Genomic DNA, 20869 nt, shown 5'->3' on the forward strand with positions numbered 1-20869 from the left:
TGACTAACAGACACTGCTACAATGCCCAAAAGGATTTACTGGGCTAGATGCAGTAAAAAATTGTTATTAGATACACAGGTGGTGTAGCTTGGTTCAGATGGGCTACTCCACTGACTACCAGACACTGCTACAGGCCCAAAAGGATTTACTGGGCTGGATGCAGTAAAACATTGTTATTAGATACACAGGTGGTGTAGCTTTTTTTCAGATGGTCTACTCCAATGTCTAACAGACACTGCTACAATGCCCAAAAGGATTTACTGGGCTAGATGCAGTAAAAAATTGTTATTAGATACACAGGTGGTGTAGTTTGGTTCAGATGGCCTACTCCACTGACTAACAGACACTGCTACTATGCCCAAAAGGATTTACTGGGCTAGATGCAGTAAAAAAATGATTAGATACACAGGTGGTGTAGCTTGGTTCAGGTGGGGTACTCCACTGACTAGCAGACTCTGCTAGAGACCCAAAAGGATTTAATGGGCTAGATGCAGTAAAAAATTGTTATTAGATACACAGGTGGTGTAGCTTGGTTCAGATGGGCTACTCCACTGACTACCAGACACTGCTACAGGCACAAAAGGATTTACTGGGCTAGATGCAGTAAAACATTGTTATTAGATACACAAGTGGTGTAGCTTGGTTCAGAAGGGCTACTCCACTGACTACCAGACACTGCTACAGGCCCAAAAGGAGTTACTGGGCTAGATGCAGTAAAAAATAGCTATTAGATACACAGGTGGTGTAGCTTGGTTCAGATGGGCTACTCCAAAGATTAACAGAAACTGCTACTATGCCCAAAAGGATTTATTTGGCTAGTTGCAGTAAAAAATTGTTATTAGATACACAGGTGGTGTAGCTTGGTTCAGATGGGCTACTCCACTGACTACCAGACACTGCTACAGGCCCAAAAGTGTTTACTGGGCTTGATGCAGTAAATTATTGTTATTAGATACACAGGTGGTGTAGCTTTTTTTCAGATGGGCTACTCCAATGACTAACAGACACTGCTACTGTGCCCAAAAGGATTTACTGGGCTAGATGCAGTAAAAAATTGTTATTATATACACAGGTGGTGTAGCTTGGTTCAGATGGGCTACTCCACTGACTACCAGACACTGCTACAGGCCCAAAAGGATTTACTGGGCTGGATGCAGTAAAACATTGTTATTAGATACACAGGTGGTGTAGCTTGGTTCAGATGGGCTACTCCAATGACTACCAGACACTGCTACTCTGCCCAAAAGGATTTTCTGGGCTAGATGCAGTAAAAAATTGTTATTAGATACACAGGTGGTGTAGCTTGGTTCAGATGGGCTACTCCACTGACTAACAGACACTGCTACTATGCCCAAAAGGATTTACTGGGCTAGATGCAGTAAAAAAATGATTAGATACACAGGTGGTGTAGCTTGGTTCAGGTGGGATTCTCCACTGACTAGCAGACACTGCTAGAGGCCCAAAAGGATTTAATGGGCTAGATGCAGTAAAAAATTGTTATTAGATACAGAGGTGGTGTAGCTTGGTTCAGATGGGCTACTCCACTGACTACCAGACACTGCTACAGGCACAAAAGGATTTACTGGGCTAGATGCAGTAAAACATTGTTATTAGATGCACAAGTGGTGTAGCTTGGTTCAGAAGTGCTACTCCACTGACTACCAGACACTGCTACAGGCGCAAAAGGAGTTACTGGGCTAGATGCTGTAAAAAATAGTTATTAGATACACAGGTGGTGTAGCTTGGTTCAGATGGGCTACTACACTGACTAACAGACACTGCTACTATGCCGAAATGGATTTACTGGGCTAGATGCAGTAAAAAATTGTTATTAGATAGACAGGTGGTGTAGCTTGGTTCAGATGGGCTACTCCAATGACTACCAGACACTGCTACAGGCGCAAAGGACTTTACTGGGTTAGATGCAGTAAAAAATTGTTATTAGATACACAGGTGGTGTAGCTTGGTTCAGATGGACTACTCCATTGACTACCAGACACTGATACAGGCCCAAAAGGATATACTGGGATACATGCAGTAAAAAATTGTTTTTAGATACACAGGTGGTGAATCTTTTTTCAGATGGGCAACTCCAATGACTACCAGACACTGCTACTATGCCCAAAAGGATTTTCTGGGCTAGATGCAGTAAAAAATTGTTATTAGATACACAGGTGGTGTAGCTTGGTTCAGATGGGCTACTCCACTGACTAACAGATACTGCTACTACGCCCAAAAGGATTTACTGGGCTATATGCAGTAAAAAATTGATTAGATACACAGGTGGTGTAGCTTGGTTCAAGTGGGTACTCCACTGACTAGCAGACACTGCTAGAGGCCCAAAAGGATTTACTGGGCTAGATGCAGTAAAAAATTGTTATTAGATACACAGGTGGTGTAGCTTGGTTTAGATGGGCTACTCCACTGACTACCAGACACTGCTACAGGCACAAAAGGATTTACTGGGCTAGATGCAGTAAAAAATTGTTATTAGATACACAGGTGGTGTAGCTTGGTACAGATGGGCTACTCCACTGACTAACAGACACTGCTACTATGCCCAAAAGGATTTACTGGGCTAGATGCAGTATAAAATTGTGATTAGATACAAAGGTGGTGAAGCTTGGTTCAGATGGGCTACTCCAATGACTACCAGACACTGCTACAGGCCCAAAAGGATTTACTGGGCTAGATGCAGTAAAAAATTGTTATTAGATACACAGGTGGTGTAGCTTGGTTGTGATGGGCTACTCCAATGTCTACCAGACACTGCCACAGGCCCTAAATGATTTAATGGGCTAGATGCAGTCAAATTTTGTTATTAGATACACAGGTGGTGTAGCTTGGTTCAGATGGGCTACTCCAATGACTACCAGACACTGCCACAGGCCCAAAAGGATTTACTGGGCTAGATGCAGTAAAAAATTATTAGATACACAGTTGGTGTAGCTTGGTTCAGGTGGGGTACTCGGCTGACTACCAGACACTGCTACAGGCCCAAAAGGATTTACTGGGCTAGATGCAGTAAAACATTGTTAATAGATACACAAGTGGTGTAGTTGGTTCAGATGGGCTACTACACTGACTACCAGACACTGCTACAGGCCCAAAAGGATTTACTGGGCTACATGAGGTAAAAAATTGTTTTTAGATACACAGGTGGTGTAGCTTGGTTCAGATGGGCTACTCCAAAGACTAACAGACACTGCTACTATGCCCAAAAGGATTTACTGGGCTAGTTGCAGTAAAAAAATGTTATTAGATACACAGGTGGTGTAGCTTGGTTCAGATGGGCTACTCCACTGACTACCAGACACTGCTACAGGCCCAAAAGGATTTACTGGGCTAGATGCAGTAAATTATTGTTATTAGATACACAGGTGGTGTAGCTTTTTTTCAGATGGGCTACTCCAATGACTAACAGACACTGCTACTATGCCCAAAAGGATTTACTGGGCTAGATGCAGTAAAAAATTGTTATTAGATACACAGGTGGTGAAGCTTGGTTCAGATGGGCTACTCCACTGACTACCAGACACTGCTACAGGCCCAAAAGGATTTACTTGGCTAGATGCAGTAAAAAATTGTTATTAGATACACAGGAGGTGAATCTTTTTTCAGATGGGCAACTCCAATGACTACCAGACACTGCTACTATGCCCAAAAGGATTTATTGGGCTAGATGCAGTAAAAAAATTATTAGATACACAGGTGGTGTAGCTTGGTTCATGTGGGCTACTCTACTTACTACAAGACACTGCTACAGGCCCAAAAGGATTTACTGGGCTAGATGCAGTAAAAAAATGTTATTAGATACACAGGTGGTGTAGCTTGGTTCAGATGGCTACTCCAATGACTACCAGACACTGCTACTATGCCCAAAAGGATTTACCGGGCTAGATGCAGTAAAAAATTGTTATTAGATACACAGGTGGTGTAGCTTGATTCACATGGGCTATTCCACTGACTAACAGACAGTGCTACTATGCCCAAAAGGATTTACTGGGCTAGATACAGTAAAAAATTGTTATTAGATACACAGGTGGTATAACTTGGTTGATGTGGGCTACTCTAATGACTAACAGACACTGCTACTATGCCCAAAAGGATTAACTGGGCTGGCTAGATGCAGTAAAAAATTATTAGATACACAGGTGGTGTAGCTTGGTTCAGGTGGGCTACTCTACTGACTACAAGACACTGCTACAGGCCGAAAAGGATTTACTGGGCTAGATGCAGTAAAAAATTGTTATTAGATGCACAGGTGGTGTAGCATGGTTCAGATTTGCTACTCCACTGACTAACAGACACTGTTACAGGCCCAAAAGGATTTACTGGGCTTGATGCAGTAAAAAATTGTTATTAGATACACAGGTGGTGTAGCTTGGTTCAGATGGGCTACTCCAATGACTACCAGACACTGCTACTATGCCCAAAAGGATTTACTGGGCTAGATGCAGTAAAAAATTGTTATTAGATACACAGGTGGTGTAGCTTGGTTCAGATGGGCTACTCCAATGACTACCAGACACTGCTACAGGGACAAAGGGATTTACTGGGCTAGATGCAGTATAAAATTGTGATTAGATACAAAGGTGGTGAAACTTGGTTCAGATGGGCTACTCCAATGACTACCAGACACTGCTAAAGGCCCAAAAGGATTTACTGGGCTAGATGCAGTAAAAAATTGTTATTAGATACACAGGTAGTGTAGATTGGTTGTGATGGGCTACTCCAATGTCTACCAGACACTGCCACAGGCCCTAAATGATTTACTGGGCTAGATGCAGTCAAATTTTGTTATTAGATACACAGGTGGTGTAGCTTGGTTCAGATGGGCTACTTCAATGATTAACAGACACTGCTACAGTCCCAAAAATATTTACTGAGCTCGATGCAGTAAAAATTTTTATTAGATACACAGGTGGTGTAGCTTGGTTCAGATGGGCTACTACAATGACTACCAGACACTGCTACATGCCCAAAAGGATTCACTGGGCTAGATGCAGTAAACAATTGTTATTAGATACACAGGTGGTGCAGCTTGGTTCAGATGGTCTACTCCACTGACTTCCAAACACTGCTACTATGCCCAAAAGGATTTACTGGGCTAGATGCAGAAAAAAAATTATTTGATACACAGGTGGTGTAGCTTGGTTCAGGTGGGCTACTCTACTGACTACAAGACACTGCTACAGGCCCAAAAAGATTTACTGGGCTAGATGCAGTAAAAAAAATTTATTAGATACACAGGTGTTGTAGCTTGGTTGAGATGGGCTACTCCAATGACTACCAAACACTGCTACAATGCCCAAAAGGATTTACTGGGCTAGATGCAGTAAAAAATTGTTATTAGAAACACAGGTGGTGTAGCTTGGTTCAGATGGGCTACTCCATTGACTAACAAACAGTGCTACTATGCCCAAAAGGATTTACTGGGCTAGATACAGTAAAAAATGTTATTAGATACACAGGTGGTGTAGCTTGGTTCAGATGGGCTACTACAATGACTACCAGACACTGACTAACAGACAGTGCTACTATGCCCAAAAGGATTTACTGGGCTAGATGCAGTAAAAAATATTAGATACACATGTGGTGTAGCTTGGTTCAGGTGGGGTATTCCACTGACTGCCAGACACTGCTACAGGCCCAAAAGGATTTACTGGCCTAGATGCAGTAAAACATTGTTATTAGATGCACAGGTGGTGTAGCTTGGTTCAGATGGGCTACTCCACTGACTTCCAGACACTGCTGAAGGCCCAAAAGGATGTACTGGGCTAGATGCAGTAAAAAATGTTATTAGATACACAGGTGGTGTAGCTTGGTTCAGATGGGCTGCTTCACTGACTACCAGACAATGCTACAGGCCCAAAATGATGTACTGGGCTAGATGCAGTAAAAAATTGTTATTAGATACACAGGTGGTGTAGCTTTGTTCAGATGGGCTACTCCACTGACTCCCAGACACTGCTACTATGCCCCAAAGGATTTACTGGGCTAGATGCAGTAAAACATTGTTATTAGATACACAGGTGGTGTAGCTTGGTTCAGATGGGCTACTCCAATGACTAACAGACACTGCTACAGGCCGAAAAATATTTACTGGGCTAGATGCAGTAAACAATTTTTATTAGATATGCAGGTGGTGTAGCTTGGTTCAGATGGTCTACTCCACTGACTGCCAGACACTGCTACTATGCCCAAAAGGATTTACTGGGCTAGATGCAGTAAAAAAATTGTTATTTGATACACAGGTGTTGTAGCTTGGTTCAGATGGGCTACTCCAATGACTACCAGACACTGCTACAGGCCCAAAAGGATTTACCTGGCTAGATGCAGTAAAAAAATGTTATTCGATCCACAGATGGTGTAGCTTGGTTCAGAGGGGCTACTCCAATGACTACCAGACACTGCTACATGCCCTATGTGATTTACTGGGCTAGATGCAGTAAAAAATTGTTATTAGATACACAGGTGGTGTGGCTTCGTTCAGATGGGCTACTCCAGTGACTTCCAGACACTGCTACAGGCCCAAAATTATTTACTGGGCTAGATGCAGTAGAAAAATTTTTATTAGTTACACAGTTGGTGTAGGTTGGTTCAGATGGGCTACTAAAATGACTACCAGACACTGCTACTATGCACAAAAGGATTTACTGGGCTAGATGCAGTAAGAGAATGTTATTAGATACACAGATGGTGTAGCTTTGTTCAGTTGGTCTACTCCAATGACTACCAGATACTGCAACAGGCCCAAAAGGATTTACTGGGCTAGATGCAGTAAAAAATTGTTATTAGATACACATGTGGTGTAGCTTGGTTCAGATGGGCTGCTCCAATGACTACCAGACACTGCTACTATGCCCAAAAGGATTTACTGGGCTAGTTGCAGTAAAAAAATGTTATTAGATACACAGGTGCTGTAGCTTGGTTCAGATGGGCTACTCCACTGACTACCAGACACTGCTACAGGCCCAAAAGGATTTACTGGGCTAGATGCAGTAAAAAATTGTTATTAGATACACAGGTGGTGAAGCTTGGTTCAGATGGGCTACTCCACTGACTACCAGACACTGCTACAGGCCCAAAAGGATTTACTTGGCTAGATGCAGTAAAAAATTGTTATTAGATACAGAGGTGGTGAATCTTTTTTCAGATGGGCAACTCCAATGACTACCAGACACTGCTACTATGCCCAAAAGGATTTATTGGGCTAGATGCAGTAAAAAAATTATTAGATACACAGGTGGTGTAGCTTGGTTCATGTGGGCTACTCTACTTACTACAAGACACTGCTACAGGCCCAAAAGGATTTACTGGGCTAGATGCAGTAAAAAAATGTTATTAGATACACAGGTGGTGTAGCTTGGTTCAGATGGCTACTCCAATGTCTACCAGACACTGCTACTATGCCCAAAAGGATTTACTGGACTAGATGCAGTAAAAAATTGTTATTAGAAACACAGGTGGTGTATCTTGGTTCACATGGGCTACTCCACTGACTAACAGACAGTGCTACTATGCCCAAAAGGATTTACTGGGCTAGATACAGTAAAAAATTGTTATTAGATACACAGGTGGTATAACTTGGTTGATGTGGGCTACTCTAATGACTAACAGACACTGCTACTATGCTCAAAAGGATTAACTGGGCTGGCTAGATGTAGTAAAAAATTATTAGATACACAGGTGGTGTAGCTTGGTTCAGGTGGGCTACTCTACTGACTACAAGACACTGCTACAGGCCGAAAAGGATTTACTGGGCTAGATGCAGTAAAAAATTGTTATTAGATGCACAGGTGGTGTAGCATGGTTCAGATTGGCTACTCCACTGACTAACAGACACTGTTACAGGCCCAAAAGGATTTACTGGGCTTGATGCAGTAAAAAATTGTTATTAGATACACAGGTGGTGTAGCTTGGTTCAGATGGGCTACTCCAATGACTACCAGACACTGCTACTATGCCCAAAAGGATTTACTGGGCTAGATGCAGTAAAAAATTGTTATTAGATACACAGGTGGTGTAGCTTGGTTCAGATGGGCTACTCCAATGACTACCAGACACTGCTACAGGGACAAAGGGATTTACTGGGCTAGATGCAGTATAAAATTGTGATTAGATACAAAGGTGGTGAAACTTGGTTCAGATGGGCTACTCCAATGACTACCAGACACTGCTAAAGGCCCAAAAGGATTTACTGGGCTAGATGCAGTAAAAAATTGTTATTAGATACACAGGTAGTGTAGATTGGTTGTGATGGGCTACTCCAATGTCTACCAGACACTGCCACAGGCCCTAAATGATTTACTGGGCTAGATGCAGTCAAATTTTGTTATTAGATACACAGGTGGTGTAGCTTGGTTCAGATGGGCTACTTCAATGATTAACAGACACTGCTACAGTCCCAAAAATATTTACTGGGCTCGATGCAGTAAAAATTTTTATTAGATACACAGGTGGTGTAGCTTGGTTCAGATGGGCTACTACAATGACTACCAGACACTGCTACATGCCCAAAAGGATTCACTGGGCTAGATGCAGTAAACAATTGTTATTAGATACACAGGTGGTGCAGCTGGGTTCAGATGGTCTACTCCACTGACTTCCAGACACTGCTACTATGCCCAAAAGGATTTACTGGGCTAGATGCAGAAAAAAAATTATTAGATACACAGGTGGTGTAGCTTGGTTCAGGTGGGCTACTCTACTGACTACAAGACACTGCTACAGGCCCAAAAGGATTTACTGGGCTAGATGCAGTAAAAAAAAATTATTAGATACACAGGTGTTGTAGCTTGGTTCAGATGGGCTACTCCAATGACTACCAAACACTGCTACTATGCCCAAAAGGATTTACTGGGCTAGATGCAGTAAAAAATTGTTATTAGAAACACAGGTGGTGTAGCTTGGTTCAGATGGGCTACTCCACTGACTAACAAACAGTGCTACTATGCCCAAAATGATTTACTGGGCTAGATACAGTAAAAAATGTTATTAGATACACAGGTGGTGTAGCTTGGTTGATATGGGCTACTCTAATGACTAACAGACACTGCTACTATGCCCAAAAGGATTAACTGGGCTAGATGCAGTAAAAAATTATTAGATACACAGGTGGTGTAGCTTGGTTCAGGTGGGCTACTCTACTGACTACAAGACACTGCTACAGGCTGAAAAGGATTTACTTGGCTAGATGCAGTAAAAAAATGTTAGTAGATACACAGGTGGTGTAGCATGGTTCAGATTGGCTACTCCCCTGACTACCAGACACTGTTACAGGCACAAAAGGATTTACTGGGCTTGATGCAGTAAAAAATTGTTATTAGATACACAGGTGGTGTAGCTTGGTTCAGATGGGCTACTCCAATGATTACCAGACACTGCTACTATGCCCAAAAGGATTTACTGGGCTAGATGCAGTAAAAAATTGTTATTAGATACACAGGTGGTGTAGCTTGGTTCAGATGGGCTACGCCAATGACTACCAGACGCTGCTACAGGCCCAAAAGGATTTACTGGGCTAGATGCAGTAAAAAATTGTTATTAAATACAAAGGTGGTGTAGCTTGGTTCAGATGGACTACTCCGTTGACTACCACACTGTGTTACAGGCCCAAAAGGATTTACTGGGATACATGCAGTAAAAAATTGCTATTAGATACACAGGTGGTGTAGCTTGGTTCAGATGGGCTACTCCAATGACTACCAGAAACTGCTACTACGCCCAACAGGATTTACTGGGCTAGATGCAGTAAAAAATTGTTATTATATACACAGGTGGTGTAGCTTGATTCAGATGGGCTACTCCAATGATTAACAGACACTGCTACAGGCCCAAAAATATTTACTGGGCTAGATGCAGTAAAAAATTGTTATTAGATACAAATGTGGTGTAGCTTGGTTCAGATGGGCTACTACAATGACTACCAGACACTGACTAACAGACAGTGCTACTATGCCCAAAAGGATTTACTGGGCTAGATGCAGTAAAAAATATTAGATACACATGTGGTGTAGCTTGGTTCAGGTGGGGTATTCCACTGACTGCCAGACACTGCTACAGGCCCAAAAGGATTTACTGGGCTAGATGCAGTAAAACATTGTTATTAGATGCACAGGTGGTGTAGCTTGGTTCTGATGGGCTACTCCACTGACTTCCAGACACTGCTGAAGGCCCAAAAGGATGTACTGGGCTAGATGCAGTAAAAAATGTTATTAGATACACAGGTGGTGTAGCTTGGTTCAGATGGGCTGCTTCACTGACTACCAGACAATGCTACAGGCCCAAAATGATGTACTGGGCTAGATGCAGTAAAAAATTGTTATTAGATACACAGGTGGTGTAGCTTTGTTCAGATGGGCTACTCCACTGACTCCCAGACACTGCTACTATGCCCCAAAGGATTTACTGGGCTAGAAGCAGTAAAACATTGTTATTAGATACACAGGTGGTGTAGCTTGGTTCAGATGGGCTACTCCAATGACTAACAGACACTGCTACAGCCCGAAAAATATTTACTGGGCTAGATGCAGTAAACAATTTTTATTAGATACGCAGGTGGTGTAGCTTGGTTCAGATGGTCTACTCCACTGACTGCCAGACACTGCTACTATGCCCAAAAGGATTTACTGGGCTAGATGCAGTAAAAAAATTGTTATTTGATACACAGGTGTTGTAGCTTGGTTCAGATGGGCTACTCCAATGACGACCAGACACTGCTACAGGCCCAAAAGGATTTACCTGGCTAGATGCAGTAAAAAAATGTTATTCGATACACAGGTGGTGTAGCTTGGTTCAGAGGGGCTACTCCAATGACTACGAGACACTGCTACATGCCCTATGGGATTTACTGGGCTAGATGCAGTAAAAAATTGTTATTAGATACACAGGTGGTGTGGCTTGGTTCAGATGGGCTACTCCAGTGACTTCCAGACACTGCTACAGGCCCAAAATTATTTACTGGGCTAGATGCAGTAGAAAAATTTTTATTAGTTACACAGTTGGTGTAGCTTGGTTCAGATGGGCTACTAAAATGACTACCAGACACTGCTACTATGCACAAAAGGATTTACTGGGCTAGATGCAGTAAGAGAATGTTATTAGATACACAGATGGTGTAGCTTTGTTCAGTTGGTCTACTCCAATGACTACCAGATACTGCAACAGGCCCAAAAGGATTTACTGGGCTAGATGCAGTAAAAAATTGTTATTAGATGCACATGTGGTGTAGCTTGGTTCAGATGGGCTGCTCCAATGACTACCAGACACTGCTACTATGCCCAAAAGGATTTACTCGGCTAGATGCAGTAAACAATTATTAGATACACAGGTGATGTAGCTTGGTTCAGGTGCGGTACTCCACTGACTACCAGACACTGCTACAGGCCCAAAAGGATTTACTTGGCTAGATGCAGTAAAAAATTGTTATAAGATACACAGGTGATGTAGCTTGGTTCAGATGGGCTACTCCAATGACTAACAGACAATGATACTATGCACAAAAGGATTAACTGGGCTAGATGCAGTAAAAAATTATTAGATACACAGGTTGTGTAGCTTGGTTCAGATGGGCTACTCCAATGACTTCCAGACACTGCTACTGGTCCAAAAAGATTTACTGGGCTAGATGCAGTAAAAAAAATGTTATTAGATACACAGGTGGTGTAGCTTGGTTCAGATGGGCTACTAAAATAACTAACAGACACTGCTACTATGCCCAAAAGGATTTATTGGGCTAAATGCAGTAAAAAATTATTAGATACACAGGCGGTGTAGCTTGGTTCAGGTGGGGTACTCCACTGACTACCAGACACTGCTACAGGCCCAAAAGGATTTACTGGGCTAGATGCAGAAAAACATTGTTATTAGATACACAAGTGGTGTAGATTGGTTCAGATGGGCCACTCCAATGACTACCAGACACTGCTACAGGCCCAAAAGGATTTACTGGGCTACATGAGGTAAAAAATTGTTATTAGATACAAAGATGGTGTTTCTTGGTTGAGATGGACTACTCCAATGACTACCAGACACTGCTATAGGCCCAGAAGGATTTACTGGGCTAGATGCCATTAAAAATTATCAGATACACAGGTGGTGTACTTTGGTTCAGGTGGGGTACTCCACTGACTACCAGACACTGCTACAGGCCCAAAAGGATTTACTGGGCTAGATGCAGTAAAACATTGTTATTAGAAACACAAGTGGTGTAGCTTGGTTCAGAAGGGCTACTCCACTGACTACCAGACACTGCTACAGGTCCAAAAGGAGTTCCTGGGCTAGATGCAGTAAAAAATAGTTAATATATACACAGGTGGTGTAGCTTGTTTCAGATGGGCTACTCCAAAGACTAACAGACACTGCTACTATGCCCTAAAGGATTTACTGGGCTAGTTGCAGTAAAAAATTGTTATTAGATACACAGGTGGTGTAGCTTGGTTCAGATGGGCTACTCCACTGACTACCAGACACTGCTACAGGCCCAAAAGGATTTACTGGGCTAGATGCAGTAAATTATTGTTATTAGATACACAGGTGGTGTAGCTTTTTTTCAGATGGGCTACTCCAATGACTAACAGACACTGCTACTATGCCCAAAAGGATTTACTGGGTTAGATGCAGTAAAAAATTGTTATTAGATACACAGGTGGTATAGTTTGGTTCAGATGGGCTATTCCACTGACTACCAGACACTGCTACAGGCCCAAAAGGATTTACTGGGCTAGATGCAGTAAAAAATTGTTATTAGATACACAGGTGGTGAAGCGTTTTTCAGATGGGCTACTCCAATGACTACCAGACACTGCTACTATGCCCAAAAGGATTTACTTGGCTAGATGCAGTAAAAAAATTATTAGACACACAGGTGGTGTAGCTTGGTTCAGGTGGGCTACTCTACTGACTACAAGACACTGCTACAGGCCCAAAAGGATTTACTGGGCTAGATGCAGTAAAAAAATGTTATTAGATAAACAGGTGGTGTAGCTTGTTTCAGATGGGCTACTCCAATGACTACCAGACACTGCTACTATGCCCAAAAGGATTTACTGGGCTAGAAACAGTAAAAAATTGTTATTAGATACACAGGTGGTATAACTTGGTTGATATGGGCTACTCTAATGACTAACAGACACAGCTACTATGCCCAAAAGGATTAACTGGGCTAGATGCAGTAAAAAATTATTAGATACACAGGTGGTGTAGCTTGGTTCAGGTGGGCTACTCCACTGACTACAAGACACTGCTACAGGCCGAAAAGGATTTACTGGGCTAGATGCAGTAAAAAATTGTTATTAGAAACATAGGTGGTGTAGCATGGTTCAGATTGGCTACTCCACTGACTACCAGACACTGTTACAGGCCCAAAAGGATTTACTGGGCTTGATGCAGTAAAAAATTGTTATTAGATACACAGGTGGTGTAGCTTGGTTCAGATGGGCCACTCCAATGACTAACAGACACTGCTACTATGCCCAAAAGGATTTACTGGGCTAGATGCAGTATAAAATTGTGATTAGATACAAAGGTGGTGAAGCTTGGTTCAGATGGGCTACTCCAATGACTACCAGACACTGATAAAGGCCCAAAAGGATTTACTGGGCTAGATGCAGTAAAAAATTGTTACTAGATACACAGGTGGTGTAGCTTGGTTCAGATGGGCTACTCCAATGACTAACAGACACTGCTACTATGCCCAAAAGGATTTACTGGGCTAGATGCAGTATAAAATTGTGATTAGATACAAAGGTGGTGAAGCTTGGTTCAGATGGGCTACTCCAATGACTACCAGACACTGCCACAGGCCCAACATGATTTACTGGGCTAGATGCAGTAAATTTTTTTTATTAGATACACAGGTGGTTTAGCTTGGTTCAGATGGACTACTCCAATGACTACCAGACACTGCTATAGGCCCAGAAGGATTTACTGGGCTAGATGCCATAAAAAATTATCAGGTACACAGGTGGTGTACCTTGGTTCAGGTGGGGTACTCCACTGACTACCAGACACTGCTACAGGCCCAAAAGGATTTAATGGGCTAGATGCAGTAAAAAATTGTTATTAGATACACAGGTGGTGTAGCTTGGTTCAGATGGGCTACTCCACTGACTACCAGACACTGCTACAGGCACAAAAGGATTTACTGGGCTAGATGCAGTAAAAAATTGTTATTAGATACACAGGTGGTGTAGCTTGGTTCAGATGGGCTACTCCAATGACTGACAGACACTGCTACTATGCCCAAAAGGATTTATTGGGCTAGATGCAGTAAAAAATTATTAGATACACAGTCGGTGTAGCTTGGTTCAGGTGGGGTACTCCAATGACTACCAGACACTGCTACAGGCCCAAAAGGATTTACTGGGCTAGATGCAGTAAAACATAGTTATTAGATACACAGGTGGTTTAGCTTGGTTCAGATGGACTACTCCAATGACTACCAGACACTGCTATAGGCCCAGAAGGATTCACTGGGTTAGATGCCATAAAAAATTATCAAGTACACAGTTGGTGTACCTTGGTACAGGTGGGGTACTCCACTGACTACCAGACACTGCTACAGGCCCACAAGGATTTAATGGGCTAGATGCAGTAAAAAATTGTTATTAGAAACATAGGTGGTGTAGCATGGTTCAGATTGGCTACTCCACTGACTACCAGACACTGTTACAGGCCCAAAAGGATTTACTGGGCTTGATGCAGTAAAAAATTGTTATTAGATACACAGGTGGTGTAGCTTGGTTCAGATGGGCTACTCCAATGACTACCAGACACTGCTACTATGCCCAAAAGGATTTACTGGGCTAGATGCAGTATAAAATTGTGATTAGATACAAAGGTGGTGAAGCTTGGTTCAGATGGGCTACTCCAATGACTACCAGACACTGCTAAAGGCCCAAAAGGATTTACTGGGCTAGATGCAGTAAAAAATTGTTACTAGATACACAGGTGGTGTAGCTTGGTTGTGATGGGCTACTCCAATGACTACCAGACACTGCCACAGGCCCAACATGATTTACTGGGCTAGATGCAGTAAAAAATTTTTATTAGATACACAGGTGGTTTAGCTTGGTTCAGATGGACTACTCCAATGACTACCAGACACTGCTATAGGCCCAGAAGGATTTACTGGGCTAGATGCCATAAAAAATTATCAGGTACACAGGTGGTGTACCTTGGTTCAGGTGGGGTACTCCACTGACTACCAGACACTGCTACAGGCCCAAAAGGATTTAATGGGCTAGATGCAGTAAAAAATTATTATTAGATACACAGGTGGTGTAGCTTGGTTCAGATGGGCTACTCCACTGACTACCAGACACTGCTACAGGCACAAAAGGATTTACTGGGCTAGATGCAGTAAAAAATTGTTATTAGATACACAGGTGGTGTAGCTTGGTTCAGATGGGCTACTCCAATGACTAACAGACACTGCTACTATGCCCAAAAGGATTTATTGGGCTAGATGCAGTAAAAAATTATTAGATACACAGTCGGTGTAGCTTGGTTCAGGTGGGGTACTCTAATGACTACCAGACACTGCTACAGGCCCAAAAGGATTTACTGGGCTAGATGCAGTAAAACATTGTTATTAGATACACAGGTGGTTTAGCTTGGTTCAGATGGACTACTCCAATGACTACCAGACACTGCTATAGGCCCAGAAGGATTCACTGGGCTAGATGCCATAAAAAATTATCAGGTACACAGTTGGTGTACCTTGGTTCAGGTGGGGTACTCCACTGACTACCAGACACTGCTACAGGCCCACAAGGATTTAATGGGCTAGTTGCAGTAAAAAATTGTTATTAGATACACAGGTGGTGTAGCTTGGTTCAGAAGGGCTACTCCAATGACTAACAGACACTGCTACTATGCCCAAAAGGATTTATTGGGCTAGATGCAGTAAAAAATTATTAGATACACAGGCGGTGTAGCTTGGTTCAGGTGGGGTACTCCACTGACTACCAGACACTGCTACAGGCCCAAAAGGATTTACTGGGCTAGATGCAGTAAAACATTTTTATTAGATACACAAGTGGTGTAGATTGGTTCAGATGGGCTACTCCAATGACTACCAGACACTGCTACAGGCCCAAAAGGATTTACTGGGCTACATGAGGTAAAAAATTGTTATTAGATACAAAGATGGTGTTTCTTGGTTCAGATGGACTACTCCAATGACTACCAGACACTGCTATAGGCCCAGAAGGATTTACTGGGCTAGATGCCATTAAAAATTATCAGATACACAGGTGGTGTACCTTGGTTCAGGTGGGGTACTCCACTGACTACCAGACGCTGCTACAGGTCCAAAAGGAGTTCCTGGGCTAGATGCAGTAAAACATTGTTATTAGAAACACAAGTGGTGTAGCTTGGTTCAGAAGGGCTACTCCACTGACTACCAGACGCTGCTACAGGTCCAAAAGGAGTTCCTGGGCTAGATGCAGTAAAAAATAGTTAATAGATACACAGGTGGTGTAGCGTGTTTCAGATGGGCTACTCCAAAGACTAACAGACACTGCTACTATGCCCAAAAGGATTTACTGGGCTAGTTGCAGTAAAAAATTGTTATTAGATACACAGGTGGTGTAGCTTGTGTAACATACCTGGCGGCGTCCTTGCATGGTGGTCCATCTCCCACTGTGCAAGAGCGCGCACTTGATCTCCAGTCCAGAATGTCTCTCTGGCTTCCCTCCTTGCTGTCTGTTTGTCTGTTTTGGCTGCATAGGGCGACGCCCGCTGAACTTCCTGTTTCTTGTACCTGCTGCGGACATGCCCCTGTTGCACCTTCAGCCTATTGCTGTCCATCTTTGGGTATTTATACCACCTTCTTCCTCAAGATGGCGCCTGAGCATTGTGTCCTGTCAGTCGGCTTTTTGTCTCTGACATGCCAGGTCCTATCCTGTTTTCCTGCCTGTTTTCCAGTTCTGTGTCTGAACTGTGGTCTGTTCTTGTGAACACGCTTCTTGCCTGTTCTTTCGCCTTCTAAGGGCCGTATTCCTAGATCTGCCTGTCTGTGCCTTGCGGTATCTGTTCCCGTCTGAACAGAGTCCTGTTTGTGTCTCTGCCTTGCGGTATCTGTTCCCGTCTGAACAGAGTCCTGTTTGTGTCTCTGCCTTGCGGTATCTGTTCCCGTCTGAACAGAGTCCTGTTTGTGTCCCTGCCTTGCGGTATCTGTTCCTGTCTGAACTGAGTCCTGTCTATGTCTCCTGCCTTGCGGTGTCAGTTCCCGTGTCTGAACTGAGTCCTGTCTGTGTACTCTTGCCTGCTGCCTTTCCTGGAGGCTGTATTTCCAGGCCTGTCTGAACACGCTCCTAGCCTGTTCCTCCCGCCTTCTAGGGGCCGATTACCTAGATCCGTTCCTGTATCTTGTCTGTCCTGTCTGAACACGCTCCTTGCCTGTTCGTCCCGCCTCTCTGGGGGCCGTATTCCCAGACCCGCTCCTGTATCCCGCTGCAGTGTCGGTCTCTTTCGTACACTCAGTTCCAGTCTGAACTCTCTCCTATCCTTTACCTGTTTTGCCTCTATGTCCGTTCCTTTCCTTTTTCTGCAGAGTCTGAACTCGTACCTAACTCCTGCTTGTTGTCTCTGTACTCCCGTTTGTGAGTTTGTGGTCCACTTGCTACTTCACTGCAAATACCCTGTGGGTATCTGGCTCTGCCTTTCCCTTCCTGTCTGTTCCGTGTGAACAGAGCCCTGTCCGTCCTGCTCTGACTCCTTGCTCACTGCTCCGGCAGCCTTGCTCCGCTCTGACCCTTTTGCTCACGGCTCCGGCAGCCTTGCTCCGCTCTGACCCTTTTGTTCACTGCTCCGGCAGTCCTGTCCTGCCCTGCTTCTGCCCGCTGCTCCGGCAGTCCTGTCTTGCCCTGCTTCTGCCCGCTGCTCCGGCAGTCCTGTCCTGCCCTGCTTCTGCCCGCTGCTCCGGCAGCCCCGTCCTGCCCTGCTTGTGCTCGCTGCTCCTGCAGCCCAGTCCTGCTCTGTTCTTACCCACCGCTTTGGGCGTTCCCTCTCTGCTGTGGTTGTCTACCGCATCTGCGGTTCTGTGACCCAGTCTGTACTGGGTCTTAACCTTTCTGTGCTCCAGCCCGTCCTTTCGGCCAGTACCTCCCTGCCTGCATACTCGCCTGTATCCACCCATCTGCATACCTGCCGTGTTTGCTTACATCCACCAGTCTGTGCCAGCCTAACCTGCCTGTTCCAGTAATCCCAGTGTGGGTCAACCCCCGTGTCCGGAGTTTGACCTGGAGTAGCACCTGGTCCCTCTGCCCGGTTTCTCCCTGGTGCACTGGCGTCGTATGCCGTCGTGCCACCTTGGTCGGATCGGCCAGATACTTAGTCACGCCCCTCCAGGCACTCTCCGGTCCATGGTCCAGTGGAACCACAACACCCGCACACGCCAGTCAGTCCGGGCGTGTGCATAACAGCATGCTCAGGCCATGGTTCCCGTTGAGCCCCACGGCCTTCGCTCTCTGAGAAGTTTTCCAGCGAATACATGCATTAAAAATAAATAAATAACATTTTTTTTTTTTTTCTCAGCTGAGTTCCAGGCGAATTACGCACCCGTCCAGATGGATCTATCTGCTCTCGTTCCTGCGGATCCGCCACGTTACTATGGGGATCCAAGACAAAGTCGTGCATTTGTGGAGCAATGCATGCTACACTTCAAGTTCTACCCTCTATGTTTTCCCACCGATCGGGTTAAGGTGGCATTCATTATGTCTTACCTGGCGGGTGATGCCTTGGAATGGATCAACCCCCTATATGAAACACAGGATCCGATCCTCCTGGACCTAATGGCCTTCCTGGTGGCCTTTCTAATGGTCTTCGATGATCCTAACCCGGAGGCTCCTGCTGAAGCTTCACCTCCCAATATCCCGGAGCAGCCCCGATGGGTAATGTGTGTGGGTAGCGCAATAGTCCTCCAGCCCAATGAGACTACTGCCCACCCAGAATCCTCACAGGGTGACTACGCTTTCCGGAATACTTCTCCCAACCTCAAGAGGCAGTCCAGACGTGCTAGACGTAGAGGCAAGCCGTCACGCCAGGGTCTGTCCTCCCTGAGACCTCCTGACCCCAACCTTGAAGTCCCTACTGAAGCTTCATCTCCCTGTATCCCGGAGAAGCCCCAACGAGTAATGTGCGTGGGTAGTGCTCCGGTTCTCCTGCCCGAAGAGACTTCTGCCCATCCAGACGCCACACAGGAGAACTTCCTGCACCCGGCATCAGATGCTTCACCCACTTTAACCGGTGTGCATGTCCAAGGATGCTCCAAAGCTGTGGTTACCTCTGAGTCTGTGCACCTCTACTACCTGGCGGAGGACCCCCTGTTGCCTCCTGAATCCTCCGGGATACCACTCGATGACAAATGGAGAGAGACTTCTCTACACTCGGTACTCGATACTTTGTCCGCTTCGTCCTGTGAGCCTGACAATGGGTACCCCAAAGTGGTAGTTACCCCCGAGTCTCTAGACCCCTCCGACCAGGCGGAGGACCTCCAGTTGTCTCCAGAACCCTTCGGGGTGCTACCTGGTAGCGAAAGGACAGAGACTCTCCTATACTCTGTACCTGATACCTCGCTCGCTTCGTCCAGTGAGTCCAACCTAGTGTACTCCGAAGCAGAGGTTACTCCCGAGTCTCTACACCCCTCCGACCAGGCGGAGGACCTCCAGTTGTCTCCAGAACCCTTCGGGGTGCTACCTGGTAGCGAAAGGACAGAGACTCTCCTTTACTCTGTACCTGATACCTCGCTCGCTTCGTCCAGTGAGTCCAACCTAGTGTACTCCGAAGCAGAGGTTACTCCCGAGTCTCTACACCCCTCCGACCAGGCGGAGGACCTCCAGTTGTCTCCAGAACCCTTCGGGGTGCTACCTGGTAGCGAAAGGACAGAGACTCTCCTTTACTCTGTACCTGATACCTCGCTCGCTTCGTCCAGTGAGTCCAACCTAGTGTACTCCGAAGCAGAGGTTACTCCCGAGTCTCTACACCCCTCCGACCAGGCGGAGGACCTCCAGTTGTCTCCAGAACCCTTCGGGGTGCCACCTGGTGGTGAATGGACAGAGACTTTCCTATATCCTGGATCTGATACCTCGCTTGCTTCGTCCAGTGAGTCCGACCTTGTGTACTCTGAAGCAGAGGTTACCCTTGAGTCTCTACACCCCTCTGACCAGGCGGAGGACCTCCAGTTGTCTCCAGAACCCTTCGGGGTGCCACCTGGTGGTGAATGGACAGAGACTTTCCTATACTCGGTACCCGATACCTCGCCTGCTTCCTCCAGTGAGTCCGACCTAGTGTACTCTGAAGCAGATGTTTTCTCTGAGCCTCTGCACTCTTCTGACCCGGCGGAGGACCTCCAGTTGTTTCCTGAATTCTCCGGGGTACCACCAGATAATAAAGAGACAGTGACTTTTCCTCATTATGTACCTGATAACCCGTCTATTTCTTCCTGTGAGCTTGACAAGATGTACCTCGAAGCAGAGATTACCCCCAAGTCTCTGTCCCCCTCCAACCCGGTGAGGGACTTCCAGTTGTCTCCTGTACCCTCTGGGGTGCCATCTGAAAATATGTGGAGAGAGACTTCCTTGTGTGCTGTTCCTGGTACTCCACCCGTTTCGTCTGTTGCTAAGGATGGCTGGATAGGAGGTAGCATCCTAGCTAACCAGATGAGATCAATTTTTCCTGTGGACAGTGGAAGTGATCTCCTTGAAGTGAACGACTGGTCCTCGAATTCCCTGCGGAAGATTCTGGCAGGCCTGAAGAAGAGGGGGCGTAAGGGGGGGGGTACTGTAACATACCTGGCGGCGTCCTTGCATGGTGGTCCATCTCCCACTGTGCAAGAGCGCGCACTTGATCTCCAGTCCAG

This window comes from Phyllobates terribilis, unplaced genomic scaffold (assembly GCF_046119375.1).
Source record: "Phyllobates terribilis strain yellow unplaced genomic scaffold, ASM4611937v1 Scaffold_7__3_contigs__length_470593459, whole genome shotgun sequence".
In the NCBI taxonomy this organism is placed as follows: domain Eukaryota; kingdom Metazoa; phylum Chordata; class Amphibia; order Anura; family Dendrobatidae; genus Phyllobates; species Phyllobates terribilis.